Source organism: Ursus arctos, unplaced genomic scaffold, assembly GCF_023065955.2.
Source record: "Ursus arctos isolate Adak ecotype North America unplaced genomic scaffold, UrsArc2.0 scaffold_15, whole genome shotgun sequence".
Taxonomy (NCBI): Eukaryota; Metazoa; Chordata; class Mammalia; order Carnivora; family Ursidae; genus Ursus; species Ursus arctos.
Window position 1 is genome coordinate 32,300,605 of NW_026622819.1, and position 22,114 is coordinate 32,322,718.

At 35.6% G+C, this 22,114-nt stretch overlaps 1 protein-coding gene and 1 long non-coding RNA gene across 2 annotated transcripts in view; one reads left to right on the top strand and one right to left on the bottom strand.

Annotated features, from left to right (window-relative positions):
* The window catches only part of FBXO4 (F-box protein 4), a 356,505-nt gene that overhangs the window by 189,754 nt on the left and 144,637 nt on the right, over window positions 1–22,114 (top strand). The window lies entirely within an intron of this gene.
* On the bottom strand, window positions 10,818–19,434 carry LOC130543699 (uncharacterized). Its single transcript, XR_008959205.1, has 3 exons — window positions 19,184–19,434; window positions 17,356–17,384; window positions 10,818–10,896 (listed from the first exon to the last, which is right to left on the bottom strand). It is a non-coding gene; the product is annotated as an uncharacterized LOC130543699 (long non-coding RNA).

Below are 22,114 nucleotides of genomic sequence, written 5' to 3' on the forward strand. Positions count from 1 at the left end.
CCTACTCTCCAGTAACCCTCAATTTGTTCTCTATAGTTTAAAGTCTGTTTCTGGTTTGCCTCTCTTTCTTTTTTTCTCTATGTTCATCTGTTATGTTTCTTAAATTCCACATAATGAGTGAAATCATATGGTATTTATCTTTCTCTGACTGTCTTATTTAACTTAGCATAATACTCTCTAGCTCCATCCACATCATTGCAAATGGCAAGACTTCATTCTTTGCTATGGCTGAGTAACATTCTGTTGTGTATATATACACCACTTCTTTTTTATCCATTTATCAGTTGATGGACATTTGGGTTCTTTCCATCATTTGGCTCTAGTTGATAATGCTGCTATAAAGATTGGGGTGCATGTGTCCCTTCAAATTAATATTTTTGTATCCTTTGGATAAATACCCAATAGTGCAAGTGCTGGATCATAGGGTAGTTCTATTTTTAACTTTTTGAGGAACCTCCATACTGTTTTCCAGAGTGGCTGCACCAATTTGCATTCCCACCAACAGTGTACGAGGGTTCCCCTTTCTCTGCATCCTCATCTCTCTGAATGATATAAAGGAGCTTTAAGTGATGGTTATACTTATTTGGGCTGTATTGTGCTCTGTATCTCATTGTATTGTATTTCTTTGAAAATCAAACATTATGCGGCATTTATATCAATTATTTTTGATTAAGCCAAATACTCCCCATTCAACCATTAGGATAACTCCTTGTTCCATACACCTAGAGTGATATGTTCATGAGCCAAGGAATGCCAGGAATCCAGCAATCACCGCAGCTAGGAAAGAGATATGAGATTCTCTTCTAAGCTTCTGACAAGAAACCAATGCTGCTGACACCTTGATTTTGAACTTCTGGCCTCCCAAACTGTGAGAGAATAAATTCTGTTGTCTTCAGGCATCTGGTTAGTGGTATTGTTACATCAGCCCTAGGAAACCAATTGCTTAGTTGCTTAGTTACCTGCCTTCCCATCCCAAGGTTGATTAAAGCAGTTAATGAGAAGCGGTATGAATGTATATTTTGAAATAGCCCTTAATGCTCAAAACGGTTCAACAGTTGTCCTAGCTCAGCACAAACAGGAGTTCTCTTCCTGGCTGGTGGGACCTCCTCAATATCTATGTGCAAGTTGATACAAATAAGAGCTTTTGATTTTGATTGCTAGAAAAAGCAGAACAATCAGAGCGAATGTGTATGGGGAGAAAGGAGAGGTGGATGATGGAAGAGAATGACATGGTAACTCTCTCCAACTCCTGGCCTGCTAGCTTGTTCACCAGCCCTCGTAGAGGGAGGGGTTTAAAAGCAGAACCCAAATCATCTGTTTTCACGAGCAGTTTCATGAAACATTGGTGTTTCTAGGATCAACTAACCAAGTAGAAGTCAAGATGGAGGAAAGTTTTTCTTCCACATTTTATTTTGCAGCTCTTGGTAAAGTTGTCATGAGGACAACATAAGTGAATTAACGTATATTAGAACAGTTATTAGGTCTTACAATTATAAAAGGGAAGAACATAAGCAGACATATTTCCAAGTACACGGAAGACTCCCGTGGGGATAGTCCAAAATAATTGGGAAGGATTGCTGTTAAGTAGCAATATGTGTATTCTTCCTATGCCTGTAAGGAGAGACAATAAGCCAGGGGATATGTGTTATTAATTAATATTCACTAATTTAATACATATGTGTTGAATGCCTTCTAAATATATAAACTCAGTGAAGGGAGAGACTGTGTTTAGCCATGCTACCCCAGTGTAAAGCAGGCACTGAGCTGTGACTGACTGAGTAGATGGATGTGCCATGTATAGCACCAAGTGCCAAGAATACAGGGGGATAAGACATCACTGTCCCACACAACAGCAGAATCAACGGGTGTTAAAATGATAAACTTGATCCACATGGACCATTTTTAAATAAAGTTTAAAATCTTTCCCAGTGTGACAAAAATAAACAGTTCTGTGGGGCACCTGCATGGTTCAGTCAGTTAAACATCTGACTATGGCTCAGATCATGATCTCAGAGTCCTGGGATCGAGCCCTGAGTCAGGCTCTCCACTCATTGGGACGTCTACTAGTTCCTCTGCGTCTGCGTGCCCCCCCCCCCAACCTGGCTTGTGCTCTCTCTTTCTCTCAAATAAATAAAATCTTTAAAATAAAATAAAATAAACAGTTCTGCTATAATTGTCTGGAAAATTAATTGATGTGAAATAGTTCATTTCCCCTAAACTCTCAGATAAATCAAATGAAAATGAAATTAGGAAAAGCAACTGAAAATTAGTCATTTCAACCAACTGCTCTGAAATGAATGCATTTCCTTTGAAAACTCTCAGAACATAAATCCCTAACAATTGTAGTAGGTTTTACTAAATACAGGCAAAGCATTTTGCTCTTACAGCTTTCTTTGAAGATTGAAATACATTGTAGCATACCCAGTCACAGCTTTTTGTTGAAGGAGTCAACTGGAATTTATTTCTTCCTGTAACTTACAACAGAAGTAGGATCCTTTAGGAAGCAGCATTATTTAAAATGCTACTTTGAAAAAAATCTAATAGCCACTTCTGATCTTCTGCAGACAAAAAGAGTAGAAAACATCACCTACTGTACTATCCTTTGGGCTCTTGGCTGAACTCCGGGCATTTTGGCAATCTCTCTCTGATCTCCTCACCCTGTAAATACTTAATGTTGCCAGTTTCCTGTAATGTACATGCATTATTAGAACAATGTGACAGCTCTGTGTACAGAAAATTTTGACGGGCTGTGCAAGAGGGGAGCAGAATCCTTTGAACAAGAGGGATGAAGTCCCTAATACAGTTTTAATGATAAACAGAAGGGGACTGAATCTCTCAACTCCCATATCAAGTAATAAATTTCTTTTCAGACTTGCTGAAAAACAGAGTTGGGTTCTAAGGTTCAGGAAGGGCATGCCTAGTGCCAATCCTTATCTTAAAGAAGGGAAGTCCATTGCCCCTGTGGAGGAAATGATTCCATTGTCCATTTTATAATGGCAATGTAACCTTAGTAAAAATATATGTTGTTACACTATAACAGTGTAATAGCTCACCATGACTCTGCTCAGAATTCAGAGAGATCACTAACAGTTCTAGAGTGAAAAATCATAATCGTAACAAACAATAGAATGGAAATTTGACAAACATCTAGCATAGTTGCCTAATCAAAGTACTTAATACTTACTAGTTCCTTTCCCTACTTTTTACTTCTCCTTACTGTTTGTCAAACTTATAAAGTGTGAGTATTTATTTCCAAGATTTTTTTAAAAATTTGTTCTCTTTTGTACCTGAGATGGTGAAAGGAGCACATTTGTGACTAATAATAATAATTTCGGATGAACTTGCTAGGTAGTGGGGACACTTAGATAATGTCATAAGGGATAGAGCTGAGTATATAGTTCAGTGGGAACACAAAGGAGGACATAGCTATGCACCTTTAAGATTAGATTGCTATTTTAGTATAAGTGCTGCTGAAGCGAGCACAAGATTAGATTGCTATTTTAACTATATTGTTTCATGGAGGAATAAACCTTTTAACATGTATGATCTCTTACAGATATTCAATTAGTTAAAAAAATAAAAACCAAAACAAATAAACAAACAATGATCTCCTCTTCCCATTTCTCCAGATGAATACACTATCTTTTGCTGGTTTACATTAATTCTCCTGACTCTTATGTAAATAGAGCTTTAAAAATTATCCTCAATTACCATCCTATCAGGACTTTGATACATCTGTCATTTTTTCTTCCTTTTGTTCAAATCTATTACAGGATGTTGGAGAGAGTTGCCTATATCTATCTATATGGTGTATATTATATATCTTACAGTTCTAGCAGCTGACAGTGGTCAACACTCACCATTGATAAGATATGAAGAGTAAAGTGGGGAACAGAGAGAAATCTAATTTTTGATTCAGGTTTTAATTAAACACCAATACTTTAATAGAGAAGCACAGTATGACCACACTTTATTTCCCTATTTTCCCACAAAACTGGGACATGTTGACCTTGCTTTCCTCTTTGCTTTAGTGAATCGGTTTTATTTCCATCATCTCTTTGGCCATGCCTCATGGTTTAGATGAAAGCCTAGTACTGGCTATGACTAAACATAGCATATTATGGAAAAAAAGAAGAGCACGGATTAAGTCAAGGATGCCTGTGGCCCTTGGAGGAAGAAAAACATGGGAAATGGAAAAGTGAAAGCAGCGCCATGTAAATCTCACATCTGTTCAGGAGGCACATTGTTTTTGAATATTGAATGAATTCACATTGAATCACATTGAATGAATATTCAGAATGCTCCAAAAAGCCTGCCAAGATTTACCTATCTGATGATTGCTACCCACTCCACTGTTCCACATGGGGATTAATAATATAAGAAGAGAAGAAAAGAAGGAAGCTTTTGGCATTGGGAAATCTTGAGCAGGAAAGTGAGAGACCCTTTAGCAATTAAGTGTTGTATTTCCTTCTTTATTCCAATTGAAGAATGAGTCTACTTCAATAATCATAATGCTCAACAATGATTGAGGAATTATGTTATGTGCCAGGAGCTAGACCAACTACTTAAATATACCACATCATTAATGACAACAGCTCCATTTATGTAATAGGAACCTCTTCTGCATGAGGTACCTGAAGCAGTATTTCAGAATATTATATGAATTTAAAATGAGAATGCATAGACTCAGGATTTAAACTCCAACCATGTTAGTCCCAGACTTGTGCTCCATATGCTGTACTACTCCCACGAGGTAAGAGGGCTGCAAGAATAGTTGACCAGCTAGCATAAAGTTCATTAGAATTTATGGAAATTACCATGCTCTGTTTTAGTGTAAGGAGTGTAATTTATTTATATTTGAATGATGATGTATACATGACTTAAAGTCTAGTTATTAGAAAAAGCGTTGGCTAAAATATTATGGCTAGGGGTGCCTGGGTGGCTTAGTTGGTTAAGCATCTGCATTTGGCTCAGTTCATGATCCCATGGTCCTGGGATGGAGCATTGGGCTCCTTGCTCAGCAGGGAGTCTGCTTCTCCCTTTGCCTCTGTCCCTCCCACTGCTTGCTTGTGCTCTCTCTCTCTCTCAAATAAATAAATAGAATCTTTAAAAAGTAAAATAAAATATTGTGGCTAAATGTATTGCTCTACATTCTTGGATTATTCAAACAACCCATAAAAAACTAACTGGGTAGCCATAAAATTAATCTAGCAGTAATTTTTTTTTATTTTAAGATTTTAATTGCTAGAAGATTAATCTTTTCTTAACCACATGAACAATAGCTCCATCTCTCACTCAGGAGAATAATGGGTCATCACACTGGCTTTTTTCCCATTCAGAAACTAGAGAAATTCACCCTGCCCAAGAATCTGACCTGGCCCAAATATATAGTGAGTTTAATTTGAAAGCTTCTGATCTATCTGAAAAGAGAAGGATGACCACTGTCTTAGCTTGCAATCCCCAGAAGCAGATCCCAAGACAAGGATTCAAGAGCAAGTGTATCATTTGATTGGGGAATCCCAGTAAGCACTATTAGTGAAGGAGGACATAAGAGGGTAGGAAAGTAAGCTACCACTGGAGCCTCTAGAAGTTTAAGTTCATTAAGGATTTCTGAAAGAACACTCCTCAAAGTAATCCATCCAAGCTCAGTTATTTCTTTACCAAATCATTGCCAGTCAGGATAAAAAGTCTTCCTGCAGAAAATCACTAGGGTTTATAGAATGTAGCTTTTGGGCTGGCCTATAGTCATTAAAGTTAGAAGTCACTGGAATTGTCTGTTTCTTACATAGTGATAGGCTCATGAGCATAATCTGAAAACGGATAAACCAAAGGAAAACTTTTACTCCTGTACATTGTATCATCAAGTCCAGGGGCAATTGTTACTAATTATGTTTGTAGTTAGTAAAATATTTCTCTATTTTAATAAGGATTTATAGTCTAGTATTTCTAAGAATTAATGTTTATCCTAGAAAGATGTTTGTGGATGTGTATTTTTTATCCATATGGATTATCAGGAAGAATAAGGAGACATGCTTGCAACTCACAGATTTTGGAATGCTATATTCCATTCTGTAATTAATTCATCCTCATTCTCCAACTCTTCAGTCTTTCTGAGATGAATAACTCAGAATTTGGGCTCTATATACTACTGGATTATAGGATCCACAGATTTCCTGAGGGTAGGAAGTGAGTGGTTTCAGACTCACACCAACCTGTGTAAATAGGGAATGGGATTCCTTCAAGGGAAATTTGAAGGAGGGATCTTTATAGAAGAGGGAAGACCTAAATATGGTGGAGCAACCAAGAATTGGGTTATAACCATCAGATAACTCCCTATGAGGTGTTTAATATTTTTATGTTCTTCCTTGGATTGTAATTCCTATGGAATTGTGTGCTATTTTCTTGTATGATCTTGAGAAAGCACTAGCTTTATATGATCATTTCTCAATTAGGCAGTAACCCAGGAGGCATGACTAGATTTTGACACTGTTATAAGTTAGGAATCAGTTCTTATGACCAACATCTTCTAAAAGATGAGAAAGAAACGACATGGGAAGTAATATAAGAAGATAAATGCATTAAAGAATTAACATTTTTGGAAGCCATGAATCCTGAGAAATATATTTTTCAGGATTCATACTGAAATATATATATCGCAGTATAAGATAAGAGAAATATAATCAGTGGGAGTATGAATTGTAACCAAGTAGTACATAGAATCTCATGACTATTACCACATATTATGTGGAATTGTTTGGACAAAAATAAAAATAGGAATATAACAAAGGAAGGGTACACTTTATTCCAAAGTATCATATCTATTAGAAATGAAGATGGAATAACATTATATGTCAAGAAGATATAATTTAAAATAGCTTTATTACTTTCTCTGTTTATTAAAGTAATATGAAGTTGTTATTAAAAAAACCCGATCATTCAAGAATTAGGAAGAAAAGAATAAAAGTACCACTAATGTCACCATCACATATTTATATTCTGGAAGATATATTTACATGTACATTCACATAAATCTTCATATTTGAAGAAGAAAAAAATGACAGAAAGTGTTTGGCTGGAGACAAAAACAGAGGGCGACAATGGGGACTTTGTTGTTAGAGGTGACTAGCTGCTGCTTAATTGAGGGAACTGGACATGAGGGCTGACAGTTCACAAGCTAGAAGAGGCAAAGTAGAATAGTAATGGAAATAGTCACAGAGTTAGTATTAGAAATTGTAACAATGACAATGATAGCTACTATTTATTACAGACTAACTTTATGCCAGGTACTCTACATGAGTTATCTAATACCACACAATAGTGAACTAGATACTATTTCCCTCAGTTTACATATGATATGTGCCTCTGTATGCACAGCAGGTAAATTACATTAGTGGTCAAGGACTTCAACTCCCAGACATGTGCTAGAAGTTTCCTTCAGCACAGCGCATTAAATGCTCACGAGACTGCTGACAATCTCATGACCCTTATAGCTGGGGAAATCATCCAGGAGCCCCTTTGGCCATCAGGAAAGAATTCATTGTTGAAGTTATGGAAGAAATAGTGAACTTGGGGGAACATGACATTTCTGAACTGCTCTTGTCTCCACTATGGTAGCTTCTCCACCACACCTACTTCTCTGGGTTATGAACATCTTACATCTTATTCTGAGATGGAGAGAGTATATCAGGCTGCTCCCAAGGACTGTACTCTAGCCCTGAGAAGCTTGGGAAGCAAGCATCTGACCTGTCTGGCTATTAGGTTAGAGGCCATCTATGCTGCTCACCATGGCACAAAGTAGAGGACTCCACAAACTCCAGAAGGAGGTCAGGTCCTATGCTGCCAAAATACAAGAAATGTCCAGTAAACATAGGGAGGGAGAAGGCTATCTCATTAGAGGAGTTTTTCCATAGTTGGAGGAAATATAGGGAGGAGAAAGATTTAAAAGAGAAAAGAAGGAGGAGGAGGAGGAGGAGGAGGAGGAGGAGGAGGAGGAGGAGGAGGGGAAGGGGAAGGAGAAGGAGAAAGAAGAAGAAGAAGAAGAAGAAGAAGAAGAAGAAGAAGAAGAAGAAGAAGAAGAAGAAGTCATCTGCTATGCATTAACTTTTTATTTTCACACATTTTTTCTCTTGGCAACACATTTTAAATTTGTAAGTCAGCAGCTACCTGCACCTTTTAAAAACATTCTTTTTTCCTATCCCTTTATAAGCAGTGCTTTTTGAATTATTCTTTAAGTGTCCTGAAGAGGTACCCTCAAGAGATGAGAGAGCTCTAGGCCATTTTATTAGTTTAATTTAATCATTTAATAATTTTTTAGCTATATTAAGGCATAATTGACAAATACAATTGTAAGATACTTTAGGTTGCATCATGGTGATTTGATGTACATCTATCCCCCTCACATATTATCTTGCTCTGTTTTGTTCAGAAGGGGGTGACAACATTTAAGTTCTACTCTCTTAGCAAATGTTGTTTATATGATAGTTCCATTTTTAAGTTTATCCACATTACTCAATTAGGTGGCAACTCTGTAGAAGCAATAAAACGCTGTTTTCTTGAGCCAATATTAAGCTATCTTGTTGCTCTAAGGGTGGAGATAGGAAGTAAGTAGTTAATTAGTTAAAAGGACTTAAATTCTGTTGGGTCTCTGCAAACAAGAGACAATGCCAGAGCGCACCTTTGAACTTCAAAGCTTTCAAAATGGGGCAGGGTCTGAAGAGTTTAACTGGGGCAGGAGGGAGGACCATAGAGATTGAGTTTGTTTTTGGAGGGTGAAGCTACAGATGAAACTCTGCGAGGAAGCCAATTCTTCTAACAGCAAACCAGAGGAATAGGCCATTGGTCCTCCCATCTGAGGTCAATCATATCAGAGGTATGACATCCTGATGGTTTTGTAAGAAACCAAATTTGTTACAAATTTGGGATTAAAACCCATCTTCAGCTTGTCTGGGTGTCAAGATCTCTTCCTAGATTTTGTATTTTCAGCTCTTATAATAGCTATTAATGTGTCTAAAAGTCATTAACACTTTAACTAAACAGTTTATATTTTACTCAAAGTATTTAATTGTTTTGAGGAAGAGTAAAAAATACGTATATCTCATGGAAGATTTAACATATTCCTGAAAGCTGAAACTTAAACCACTGTTTGTTCCTTCTCTAGTCATAGTAATATAGTTTTTCTCTTCATTTTTCATGAACACCTACTATGCTGTCAAACCATTTTATACAGAAGTGCCACCTGACAGAAGAGACATATAATGAAATGCCTTTACACTAGTTAATAGCCTTTTCAGTAGAATTAGTTCTGTTCAGGTCTTTTTTATACTACTGAATTATCTGGTGTTTTTGTTTTTTGTTTTTGTTTGTTTGTTTGTTTGTTTTAGTTTTGTCTTTCAGATAACAGAGCACTACTGCAGCTGTGGGCCATTCTACTCCAAAAACTCTTTTGATTTAGGGCCCCCACTGGGCAGAAATCACATTCTGTAAAACTACCGTACATTTACAGTTTGCCTGATTGGTGTCATACACTTTTATGTATATCACTTAATCTCTGTGGAAAATACCTTTAGTGACAGCAGAACTCAATGTCACGTTTCTTGCTACACCTTTTCTTCCTGGTTATTCTAGCACAAGCCTTATTTTATGAGGATATCAACATTTCTCAAGTATTTTTAGGATTTCAGCACTAGATATTCATTCAAAGAATATAAAAGCATACATTAGATTGTATACTTCTTTTTTCACATTCACAAATAATGTAGTCCCTTACAATGTGACCGTTTACATTGAATCACAAATTATATTCTTATTTTCTTCTATCCTTCCTGTCTCTACAAGGCTAATGTTTAGCTGACTTGTGGGATAAGAGACTAGCGTCATGTGTTGGTGAGTTCAAGCTTACTGGTGAGATATTTTCTTCTATTTATTTCAATATTTAGTGGCAGTATTTCAGTGGCACCAGTAGTACAGGGACAACTGAAAGCATTATGCATATTTCAGTCATCTAGGTAAAATCTGAATCATTGCTAAAATAGGCATTTTAATGCAGGAGGTCAAATCATATAACACAAATGAGTACCCAATAGATTCTAGCCATGTAGTTTGGTAATGATGATGATACAGAAGTTGATTAACTATAAAAAGTTTAAAAATTTGCATTGCAAGTGAATATGGCAGGTTTCAAGAAAGGTAAAACTTCTGTTCTTCCCTATATCTCAGGTTGTTTTGGGAAATAAAACAGATAAGAACATTTTTATTTGGCAAGTCTAACTTCAAGATCAGAATTGAAAGGAAATGGAATTTTATTTAGAAGTAAGCCAAAGTAAAACCAAATGAAGAAAAAACATACATATATTAGAATATAAAAATGTCAACACTGCCTAGAGACACATAGTGAAAACATTTTTGAGGAAAAAGATCCACTAGCTAAGCTCCTTATATCTTCGGCTTTTGCCAGCAACTTGCCCATTGACACCTATAGATTTCTATAGATGTGTTTATTTTCTTCTTTATCTCTCTCCTTCTCTGCTGATTTACATACACATCGTCTTGCTATCTGTGTCATACTAAAAAGGACAAGATGAACATCATGGTCAATACTGAGTATCAAGTTATATACTTTAGTGCAGAGAGTGCAGAAATAATCTAATGAATGTCTTATTTATCTCAAGTCATGGCATTTACATTGATATAATCAACTTTCTTGTTCCAGAACTTTAGTGTAAGTGGCAGAACATTTTAAATTTTTCTTTCTAAAAATGTTGAAATTTCAAACTGTTAGGAAGAAAGTTATCTTTTTTTTTTTTTTTTAAATTGCACAGACCTTTACAGAGAGTCTTCTCCAGTATGCCACCCAGAATGTTTCTTCTGGAATGACTTTTGTTCCTGTGCATTCTCTTCCTTTGAAAAAAAACAAAAAAACTTTGATTTTGCTTTCCAGTTAATGGCCAACTTTTTATATGATATTGAGCAAACCATTTTGGTTTTATTTGTTTTATTCCTTAAACAGCAAATGACTTAGAAAGATACAATAAAAACATTTTTTTTAAATTTAAAAGCAAAATAACATTATCTTATAGCTTTATAATAAATCTTCTACATCTAAAATCCAAAAAGGATTTCCTCAAGTATTTTTGGTGCCATATCTCTTGTGGTAAATGGATACCCAAAACAAAAAAAAAAAACTTTTTTTCAAAATATAGTGCCAATTTTTTTTAAAAGATTTATTTATTTATATATTTGACAGAGAGAGACCGCAAGAGAAGGAACACAAGCAAGGGGAGTGTGAGAGGGAGAAGCAGGCTTCCTGCCAAGCAGGGAGCCCAATGTGGGGCCTGATCCCAGGACCCTGGGATCATGACCTGAGCCGAAGGCAGACGCTTAACAGCTGAGCCACCCAGGCGTCCTAGCGCCAATGTTTTTTAGCCACTTTTGGATATGGACTGATCCCTACAGGTAGAGTAACAGGAAGTTTCCTTATGGCCTTTACCACTTTACCACTGATGGAGACCGGTGTGAGTGGAGAAATTTGACAACATGAAAAGTTAAGTTACCAGAGTTGGAGAGCTGGCTTTCATCCTTGGCTCTGTCTGTAATTACGTCATTGTGACTAAGTAAAATCTTCTCTGGACCTCTGTTTCCTCATCTATTAATTAATAAAGTATTTGACTTCATGATTTCTAGGATCCATACAAGTTTTAAAATTGCTCTATTCCATCCCTTCACTAATGATTTGGAAATATTCTTAGTCCAGATTCAGTAACAAATCTATGAGGAAACTACAATAAAATATTGTTCCAAATTTTTGGTTTTAGTTTTAGTTCCTATATATTTAAATTCTTGCCATATTTTGTCAAATGTTCATAATGCTTTAAACAAACTGAAAACCAAGGTCTATCATCAGCAGGATGAATAAAATTGTGACATAGTCATATCAAAGAATACTAAATACAGCTACATACAACATGGGTGAATCTTAGAATATGCAATGAAAAGAATAGAACATAAAAAATATTTATAGCTTTATTCCTTTTGTAGAAATTTTAAAACCAGGAAAACCACCTGCTCTCCATCAAGCCATTAAAGCTCATTCTTACTCGAGGATCATGCGAAGTTCTCTGAGGACCTGACAACCATCCTGGGTCAGCTTAGAACTTTGCTCCAAAATGTAACTTGGAGATCCAGTGTAACAGAGGTTCCACCATCTTACCATGTTTCCAACTCAGTAAGTGACCTGAAGGGTCATTAAAGCAGAGAAAGAAATACTGGAAGGACTTGTATTGGTTCTTGAATGCTTTGGTCCAGAGGTCACTTCTGCTCACAGAGCTTTGATTAGAAGTAGTCATTTAGTCTCACTTAATTGTAATGAGACTTGATAACGTGAGGAACACATAGATATTTGGCAAGAAATTAGTATCTCTGCCTCATTTTCCACAAAAATTTCCATGGCCATTGTTGCCATGGATTCTTTATAACCAAGAAATGCCAGAGTGTTGCTATATTTTCTGGAAACTCAATGCATTAGAGCCAGACAGTATTCTATCCTGCATTGTGGAGCACCTTCCTGCCATCTTTGTGCTACACATTCTTTTTGGACACTTAAAACAATGCTACTGGTGAACCAAACTCACAAAGATTTTAATGGGAATGTTTTCAGTTTCTGCTCATAAGCTCACACAGATGTAATTATCTAATGGTTACCCCAAAAAATAGAAATAATTTTCTCCCTTCTAGGTTTTATACTCCTACTTTTAACTTTTCTTTCAGTCATTCTCTTCATAGAGCCTCACATTCAGGCCCTCTGACATGAAGCTTATGTTTTCCTTTTGTTCCAACAACAAATAGATCAAGGTTTTATTAAAAGCATGAACTGGAAAATACATACCAGCCCTTAGTTCAGTTAGAGGTTTAATTCAGACCAATTCAAAGGGACATGAGCATGGAGAACAGTGTTTGCATCATTTCTAGGCACATTATACTTGAGGAGATCAATGTAAATAATTTCATGATCAATTTATGCTGGGGAGAGGCCACTATCACATCTCAGAAACTTTTTTCCTCTTACCAAAACTTCTCACAAGGCATTAGAAGGCATTCCCCTTTCTGTGCATAGGGAGAATACAGTGAAGGCTATATGTCACATCATTATACCTAGGTGGTTTTCTCCCCATTGTTTCTCTCCCACCAGAGCTAACTTAACCTTTTGTATTCTTTGCACATTTCATCAACATTTTAAGTATAACTTCTAAAACATTGTTAGCAAGAATGCTTAGCAATCATGCTATAGTACAGACTGAACAAGTTTGGGTTTTTTTTTTCTCTCTACTACGAAGCTTGCAATCCACTGGACTCCAGCAAATTTGAATCAACTAATATTCCAGCCGTTGGAGATGGGTTTATCTCAAAGCTGCCTCTGGAAAGTTCCTGTGCTATAGGTCACAGGCCAGGCTCTGGCCTCCTGTCTGAGATACTTTCCTAATGGGAAGGCCACACAAGATGAGACTATCCCTCAGGCTAAAAGAGATGGAGTCAGGTCAAGCCAATTTCCCAAACTGCCAATTTAAACAATGACATAATTTCACATGCCAAAAGTCTATTTGTACATAATTAGGGAGAGATCAAAAAAAGAAACTATAATAAGGATAGTTTCTACTGAGTTTGAATCCATGCCTATCCACATTTATGTTATTTCTCTGTCTTTTAACTTTTAGAAAGTTAGCTCTTTGAGGACAGAACAGAGCTTTTTAATATTAGGTACACAATCTATCCTGATGTGACACCTTAATAAATGTTTAAGATATGATTAGGCCAAAATTGTCCTCATGGTTTAAAAAAGAGAAGCAGTCCCCCTTTGGATAGCATAGTCCCATTTAACTAAGGAGGAAAAAAACCTTTAACATTTTCTTTGAAGTAATCATTGGTTTTAACTATGGGGTGTGTGTGTGTGTGTGTGTGTGTGTGTGTGTGTGTGTGTGTGTGAAAGCTCAATTTAATATGTTAGTACAGATCAATTGAGTTCTCTTTTCCTAAGTATTGATGTCATTACTTATACATAAATTGATTATAAAATTAAACAGAATATAATTATTAAAATTCAATTTTTTCAATGGTAGTAGAAACAGCCTCAATTTGGGGAAAATATTTAGACATTTAAAGATGTACAGAAATTTGTGAAAATAGGAATTTAGGCCCATGGGAAGCACGGTCTTGAAAAGAGGGGGAAGATCTAAAGAAGAGAAAAGTATCATAAAATTTGGTTAGTGACCAGAATAATTCTATGAGTTTATGAATTAGTTAATTATACTACCTTAGCAATAAATTCAGAGAAATTGTCAGTCAGTGAAAACTCAAATATTTTCACCACTTTGTGTAATTTCCTTGACTTTTATCCTTTTCTTCTTTCCCACTCTGCTTTTTCACTTTGAGTTTAATTCTGAAAGAAATTATTTCCAAATCTATCTCAAATTAGAAGCTCTGATTAAGAGATTAATTAATTCCTAAGGACATAATGCTGAAGAGCATAGTCAATATTAAGAGATAATATTGCCCATAGACCCTGGGCCTTGAAACTTAGAAGGTCTTACTGCAGTCTTCCTCTAGCTATTGCCCTTTCCATGGGGTGAAAGTCTGCAGGGTCAAGAGGATACACTCACCCGCACCTCCCTTAATCCAGACCAGTCTCCAAATACCTCTCAGAGAGTACTCAGAGAAGGGTACTCAGAGAATAAGCCTGGAATTCCCTACCCTAAGACACCAAGCCTATGTGGGCCAAAGCACAGCTCTTTAATAATAAGTCTTTCAAGGGCAGACTATATCTATAGTATGTATGTGCTTCTGTCCAAAAAGTATATTTTTGCAAGTATACCATATGAAGTTGTATAATATTATTTGAAAATAGACTGTAATAAGGTACAGAAGCTTAATATAAACCTGACTATCCAAAAAATCAATCATCAATCAATCAATAGTGAAGATAAAGTGAAATCTTAAAATATACACAAATAATCATAAAGAAGCAAGTAAAGAGGAATATTGGATAAAGTGCAGATAAGCAATTAACACATGAATTGCAAATGGTAGATTTAAAAGCAACAATCATACTGATAATTATTTTAACTATAAATGGTACAAACATACTATTTTAAAAGGCAGAGATTATTATACACAAAAATAGATCTATATGACATGTAAAAGAAAATCAGACAGATTAAAGTAAAAAGAATGAAAAGAGATATACCATTTACTCAGAATGTACAAACATAAGAAAGTTAAAAATGACTGTATTAATATCAAACTTAGTAGACTTCAAAACAGGGGAAATGACCTAGGATAGATGTAGCAAAAACTGACAGAATTTAAAGAATCCACCATCTCTGTCAGAAGACAGAGATGACCTGAACAGTACTTTCAACCAACTTGATTTAATTAACATACATATATAGAAGAAGGAACACAACGAATAATAATGCATACTCTTTCAAGTGCATATGAAACTTTCACCCAGATATATGCTGAACCATTAAAAGGTTCAAAAAAACATAAAAGGACTGAAATTTTAATAATTTGCAATTAATATAGTTAGTAATTTTATTTTTTTATTTTTCTTCCAAGTTTTTATTTAAATTTCAGTTAGTTAATATACAGTGTAATATTAGTTTCAGGTGTAGAATTTAGTGATTCAACACTTACATACAATACCCACTGTTCATCAATAGTACCCTCCTTAGTTCCCATCACCTATTTCACCCATCCCCCCCCAACTCCCCTCTAATAGCCATCAGTTTGTTCTCTACAGTTAAGAGTCTCTTTCTTGGTTTTCCTGTTTTTCCCCCATTATGTTCATCTGTTTTGTTTCTTAAATTCCACAAGAGTGAAACCATATGGTATTTGTCTTCCTCTGACTGACTTATTTCGCTTAGCATAATACTCTTTAGCTCCATCCACATCGTTATAAATGTCAAGATTTCATTCTTTGTTATGGCTGAGTAATATTCCATTGTATATATACACCACATTTTCTTTATCTATTCATCAGTCGATGGACACTTGGGCTCACTCCATAATTTGGCTGTTGTTGATAATGCTGCTATAAACATTGGGGTGTGTTTATCCCTTTGAATTAGTATTTTTGTATCCTTTGGGTAAATACCTAGTATTGCAATTGCTGGATCATAGGGTAGTTCTATTTTTAACTTTTCGAGGAACATTCATACTATTTTCCAAAGTGGCTGCACCAGTTTTCATTCCCACTAACAATGCAAGAGGGTTCCCCATCCTTACCAAAACCTGTTGTTTCTCGTGTTGTTGATTTTAGCCATTCTGACAGGTGTGAAATGATATCTCATTGTAGTTTTGATTTGTATTTCCCTGATGATCAGTGATGTTGAGCATCTTTTCATGTGTCTGTTGGCCGTCTGTATGTCTTCTATGGAAAAATGTCTGTTCATAACTTCTACCCCCTTTTTTAACTGGATTATTTGTTTTTGGGTGTTGAGTTTTGTAAGTTCTTTATATATTTTGGATACTACCTCTTTATTAGATATGTCATTTGTGAATACCTTCTCCCAATCAGTAGGTTGCTTTTTAGTTTTGTTGATTATTTCCTTCACTGTGCAAAAGCTTTTTATTTTTGTGAAGTCCCAATAGTTTAATCCCTGTGCTCTCTCTTTCTCTAAAATAAATAAATAAATCTTTAAAAAGAGAAAAGAGAATAATAAGGGAATATAATGAAAAGTTGTATGCAAATTAAACATAGATGAAATGCACAAATTACTTGTAAAACAAATCAACAAAACATACACAAGAATAAATAGCAAATCTGAATAACTCTATTTAAGTTAAAGAAATTGAATTGGTAATCTGAAATATCTGAACAATGAAAACTCCAGTCCTGGATGACTTTACATAATTCTGCTAGACATTAAAGGAAGAAAGAATACCAATCTAACACAAAGTCTTTTGGAAAATAAGGAAATAAGTGAACATTTTGTACTTCATTTAATTAGACCAGCACCACCTGATAAAAAAAAAAAAGTAAAACCAGAGGAAAAAGAAAAAGAAAAAACTTTAAACCAATACCTCTCATGAATATCAATGCAACAATCCTCAATTTTTTTTTTTTTGTCAAGTTAAAGGCAGTCATAGGATTAATTCAGGAACTGAAATTTGGTTTAGCTTTTCATAATAAATCAATATAATTCACTGTTTTATCAGAATAAAGATAAAATATGGTTATCCAAACACATGTAGAAAAAGCATTCAATACAATTCGATACCCATCCATGATTAAGTAGACATAGAAGGGAATTTTCTCAACTTATAGTGTCCACAACAAAATTATACAGCTAACATTAGACTTACCAGTGAAAGATTGAATGACCTTCCATCTCCTAAAATCAGAAACAAGGCAAATATATTGATGTTCATTACAACTATTAAACATTGTACTAAAGGTAGCCTAAGTAAAAATATAAGAATAAGGAAAAACTATACCATTTGGAACAAAAAAAGTAAAACTTTGTTTTCAGATAATAAGATCATGTATACAGAAAATCTTAATGAATCTACAAAACAAAGCTTTTATAACTAGGGAGTGCATTTTGACAGATTGCAGTTTATAACACTGATACAAAAAATAACTATATAGTAGCAATAATCACTTACAAAAAAATTGAAAGCAATACCATTCATAGTAGCATCAAAAAACCCAACATATTTAGAGAAAAAAAAATTAAAAATATGTGCAGGTTCTGTATACTAAAAGCTAATAGGAAACATTGCTGAGAGAAATTACATGTAAATGTAGAGATATACCATATTTCTGCGTTGGATGACCACATATTGTTAAACTGTCATTTCTTCACTAATTGGTCTATGGTTTCAGTGTTAAGCTAATTAAAATTCCAGAAGGCTTTTTTTTTTGGTAGAAATTGACAAGTAGACTGTAAAATTTATATGGAAATGCAAAAGATCTAAAATAGCCAATATAATTTTGAATAAAGGAAAAAAGAGAATTTACTATAAAGCTATGGTAATTAAGACTATGATATTGGCATAAGGACTGTGTGTGTGTGTGTGTGTGTGTGTGTGTGTGTGTGTGTCTGTATCCAGGAATAGACCCACCTATATTTGATCAATTGATTTTGGGGCTTTCTGAGTGGGGCTGTATGCATAACCCATTTTTAATGTGTTCCCAAGACACTACCAATTTTCTTGAGCTTAGTCTATGGTAGAGCCTTTAAAAAGTATATTAAGAAAAATAAACAAACACTTGCTCCAGATTTCTGATCGTTTTTTACCAAAAACATTCTCTAACAATATACTCATTGACATTTCTCCCTAGAGACATCAAATATAACAGGGAAGAAAATGCAGAGTTTGCAGAACATTCCATTTTTGTGGAAAGCAAAGCATTAGAGGTCCAAGTCATGCGATTTTCATGGACTGACACTTTGCTCTGAATTGCACCTAATATGCCAATGAGAAAGTGGTGAACTTTATACATTCTGTGGGTCACTCTGTCAGCCTCATGAGCTTTGATGTGATTTCCTTCAGTTTTTGCAATCCATTCAGTTAGGTCTGTTTTCACTTTCCCATTGGCAATTTTCTATCCTGAGTCACATTGACCTCTGTCTGCCCCGAAACAAGGAGGGGTCCAGCTTGGCTGCTTGGGCTCCTGCTGTGAACATGTGGAAAGGAAGTAGTGACATACTTCAGAAGGCCCAGTTTGCAATGTTCCTGAAGCATCCCCTATACACAAGAGGTCATCCACCAACATCTTTCATTCTGTCTTCCTTAAGCCATCATTTTTATCTTACTATTAGAAAGACGGTGCAAAAAAATGTTTCTTGCATAGAGCTTGAACAATCAGCAGGTTCCCTGAGACTTTCTTAGGCTTTTAGAGTATATGTTCACGAAAAGAATTTATAGCCTTGCATTTGACTGAATTCTTTATTCTGAAGATCTAATAACCAGCTCCACTATGTTCTATAAAATATCAGTATCTCATTTTTGCCCCTCCCTCTGCCCAAACCTTCTGAAGAATTTAGCTAGGTCACCAGCTATTCTAACTATGCTGTCAAACCTCCATAGCTTAATTAAACAAAGGCTTTTTCCCCCCTTTAAAATATGGGGTTTTTTTGGGGGGAAGAGAGAAGATAAATAAAGTTAGTTAAATCATTAAACTTACTTGTCTCTTTATTCATACCGTATGTTTGAAGGAAGAAGAATAGGAAGTTGGTGGGTCTTAGGATTTGAATTCACAAAATCACAACCATTCTCATCTTTAACAAATGATTCCCAAGCAAACTTCTACTGCCTTCTTTTGAAGGATCATACTTCTGCACAGAGGCCAGCCAACAAGCAGCTGACTAGGAGGGAGGCTTCCAAAAGAGCAATCTCTGCCCAGCTCACAGGAAACAGCCTGTGAAGTGTTTCCAAACCAAGGCTGCCAAAGAATATCTTTGCCAGCTAGCTGTGGTCCCCTGGTGTCCAGGATTCTCAAGGTCTCTCCCTCACAGCTGCCTAAATGCTCAGTGGAACTTCTGAATATTCCAGGGGCCGGCTTAAGCATGTAGAAGATGGGGTATGGAATAGAAACCGGGAGGAAATGGGAAGACATAAAACAAAAGCACAGGAGATTCCAGGTTAACTGGAAAGTATTGCATAGATGTGAACAGTTTGCACTGGGACATAAAATAAAGCAATGTCAGCTGTATTTGAGACACATTTAGGTTGCAACTGGAGCATAAGTTAGGGAGTCTGAAGGTTAATCTTACAGTGCAATGTAGGCTGGAGTTTTTAGATGGAGATTGTATCTTTATGGGTCTGAGGTAACTATCAAGGGGAAATAATACAAATAAAAGAAGCATTCTAGAAAAATAGATTACAAAGTGTTTGGGGGTTCATTTAGATATAGAGTTTGAGAGGAATAATTCAACATAGATTTAGGTACTGGACAAACCCAACAGACAATGCTGGTTTAACTGGACTCTCCTCTTCTTTAGGTTTTAGAATGCATAAATGAAAGTTTGTAGGTATTTGTTGAGAAACTGTAGAAGTTTAATGGAGTCTCCACCAAATTAGTATCATTTTAATGTAGACTGTTATACAATAATATTATATGATAGTTAACATTTCTAAGCAATTTTTTGTTATGAAAATATTAGTACCATTGCAGAAAGGGGGATAAGAACTATAGAATTTTCCATTCTTGAACCAGCTGATATTTCTAATGCATTTACTATTGCCTTTTCCATTAATCTGCACATGTACTTAATCCTCTCCTTATCCAGTTTAGATCCCATAATCATTACTAAATCATTACTCTTTATATACTCTTAATTCTGTTGTTTTTCTCTCCCATCATCATACTCACTGGTAAATCTCAACCTTCATTAAATCCAACTGTCTGCACTGTCTGTGCTTGTGGATGAACAGTTAGTTAGAGATGGCTAGAAGAAAACACGGAACCCCACTACAGTTCCCAAATACTTGATGGCAGTACTACAGTTTTCCCTAGTCAGTTCGTTATCCCACTCTCTAAGATCACCTTTTTTTTATATCCTCTCTTCTCCAACTTCCAAATTCCCTCTCTTCCAAATCACTCTGATGCCTTTTCTTCTCTTTTCACTAATAAAATAAGGGTAAGCAGAATAAGCCTTCTTCATATTTTTACCACCATTTATAAAACTCTCTGCCTCTATACTGGTGCATTCTACCTTCTCTCCTATTACGGTGGGTGAATTGTCCATGCTTAAAACTATGGCTGATATATCATTTCTATACTTGATGTCCTTCTTCTATTCAAGGGCTTTGCTCCTGGAGTTATTCCTCCTTGCCTCTGTACCATCATTGTTTTCTCTATATTACACTATTCTCAACAGCATAGACATGCTGTATTATATCTCATATTTAACAAAGCAAACAAACCAAGTCAGTCTAAACAAATAAAACTCCCCAAAATTCAGAAAGCTTGACCCCATGTGTTCTTCTAGCTACTGTCTTATTTCTCTGTTTCACTGTTTGACTGAACTACTAGAGCTGGTTGTTTATCCTTTGTCTCTCATTTCTCACTTCACATCTCAACTCATTTCAATTAGAACTTTATTTCCAATAGAAATCTTATTTTTCAGGATCAATAAAAAATGAACACCATGTTGCAAAACCCAGTGTTCTAGTCTCAGTCATCTTATTTGGATTCTCAGTAGCATTTAATAGAATTGATCATTAATTTGGGAACATGTCTTGAAATGCTTTCTTCCCTTGGTTTCTGGGATACTATACTGCATCCCTACCTCCCTAACTGCAGCATCTATTCTGTGGGATCTGTTGGTTCAGTGCTTCCAATTCTCAGTCATCAGAAATCTTCTTGATCTGAACTCTGTATCTGGTGATCCCATCTAGTTCCCTGCCGTCCAAATGACTCCCACATTTCTATCCATAGCTGATCACTCCTGTAAGTCTTGGTCTAAGATATATAACTTCCTATGTGACATCTCCAACTAAATGGATATTGAGCACCTTAACTTTAACATTTTCAAAACCAAATTCTCTTTATTTCATCTCCCCAAACATGCTCTTCCCATTTGGCTCATCTCAGGAAATAATTCTACATTCACCCAAAATTTGGGATTTAGCCTTTTTTCTCTCACACCTAATTTACCAGCAAACCCATTCAGTATATCCTAATCCATTCTCTCTTACCATCTCTATAATTACCACTAGAAGCCAGCTTTGTGTTGAGTTGTAAGCAGTATATTCAATGGAGTGCTGGCTGATTGTAAGATGTTGTATTTTTCTAATTGTCTTTGCAAGACTGTATCCATCTATTTATTTTAGTCTCATTTCTGTTTCAGAGTTAAGTGATATCTTCAAAGGGTATCACAGGTGAAAAGTTAAGATTTAAAACTATTAAGAGCACATTTTAGCTAATCAGGGCTTTTAGTTGTTAGGAGAAGGATGTAAGAAATGCTTCCCCACCACATGTTAAGGACCTAAATCAATCCATGGGGTGCTCATGAATATTTTAGTGCTTAGTAATTAATAATGTTTGGTAGCAAGATGGTCTTAAGCCACATGGTAAGAGAGTCATGTGCCAAGAGCCAAAGGTTCTAGTTCT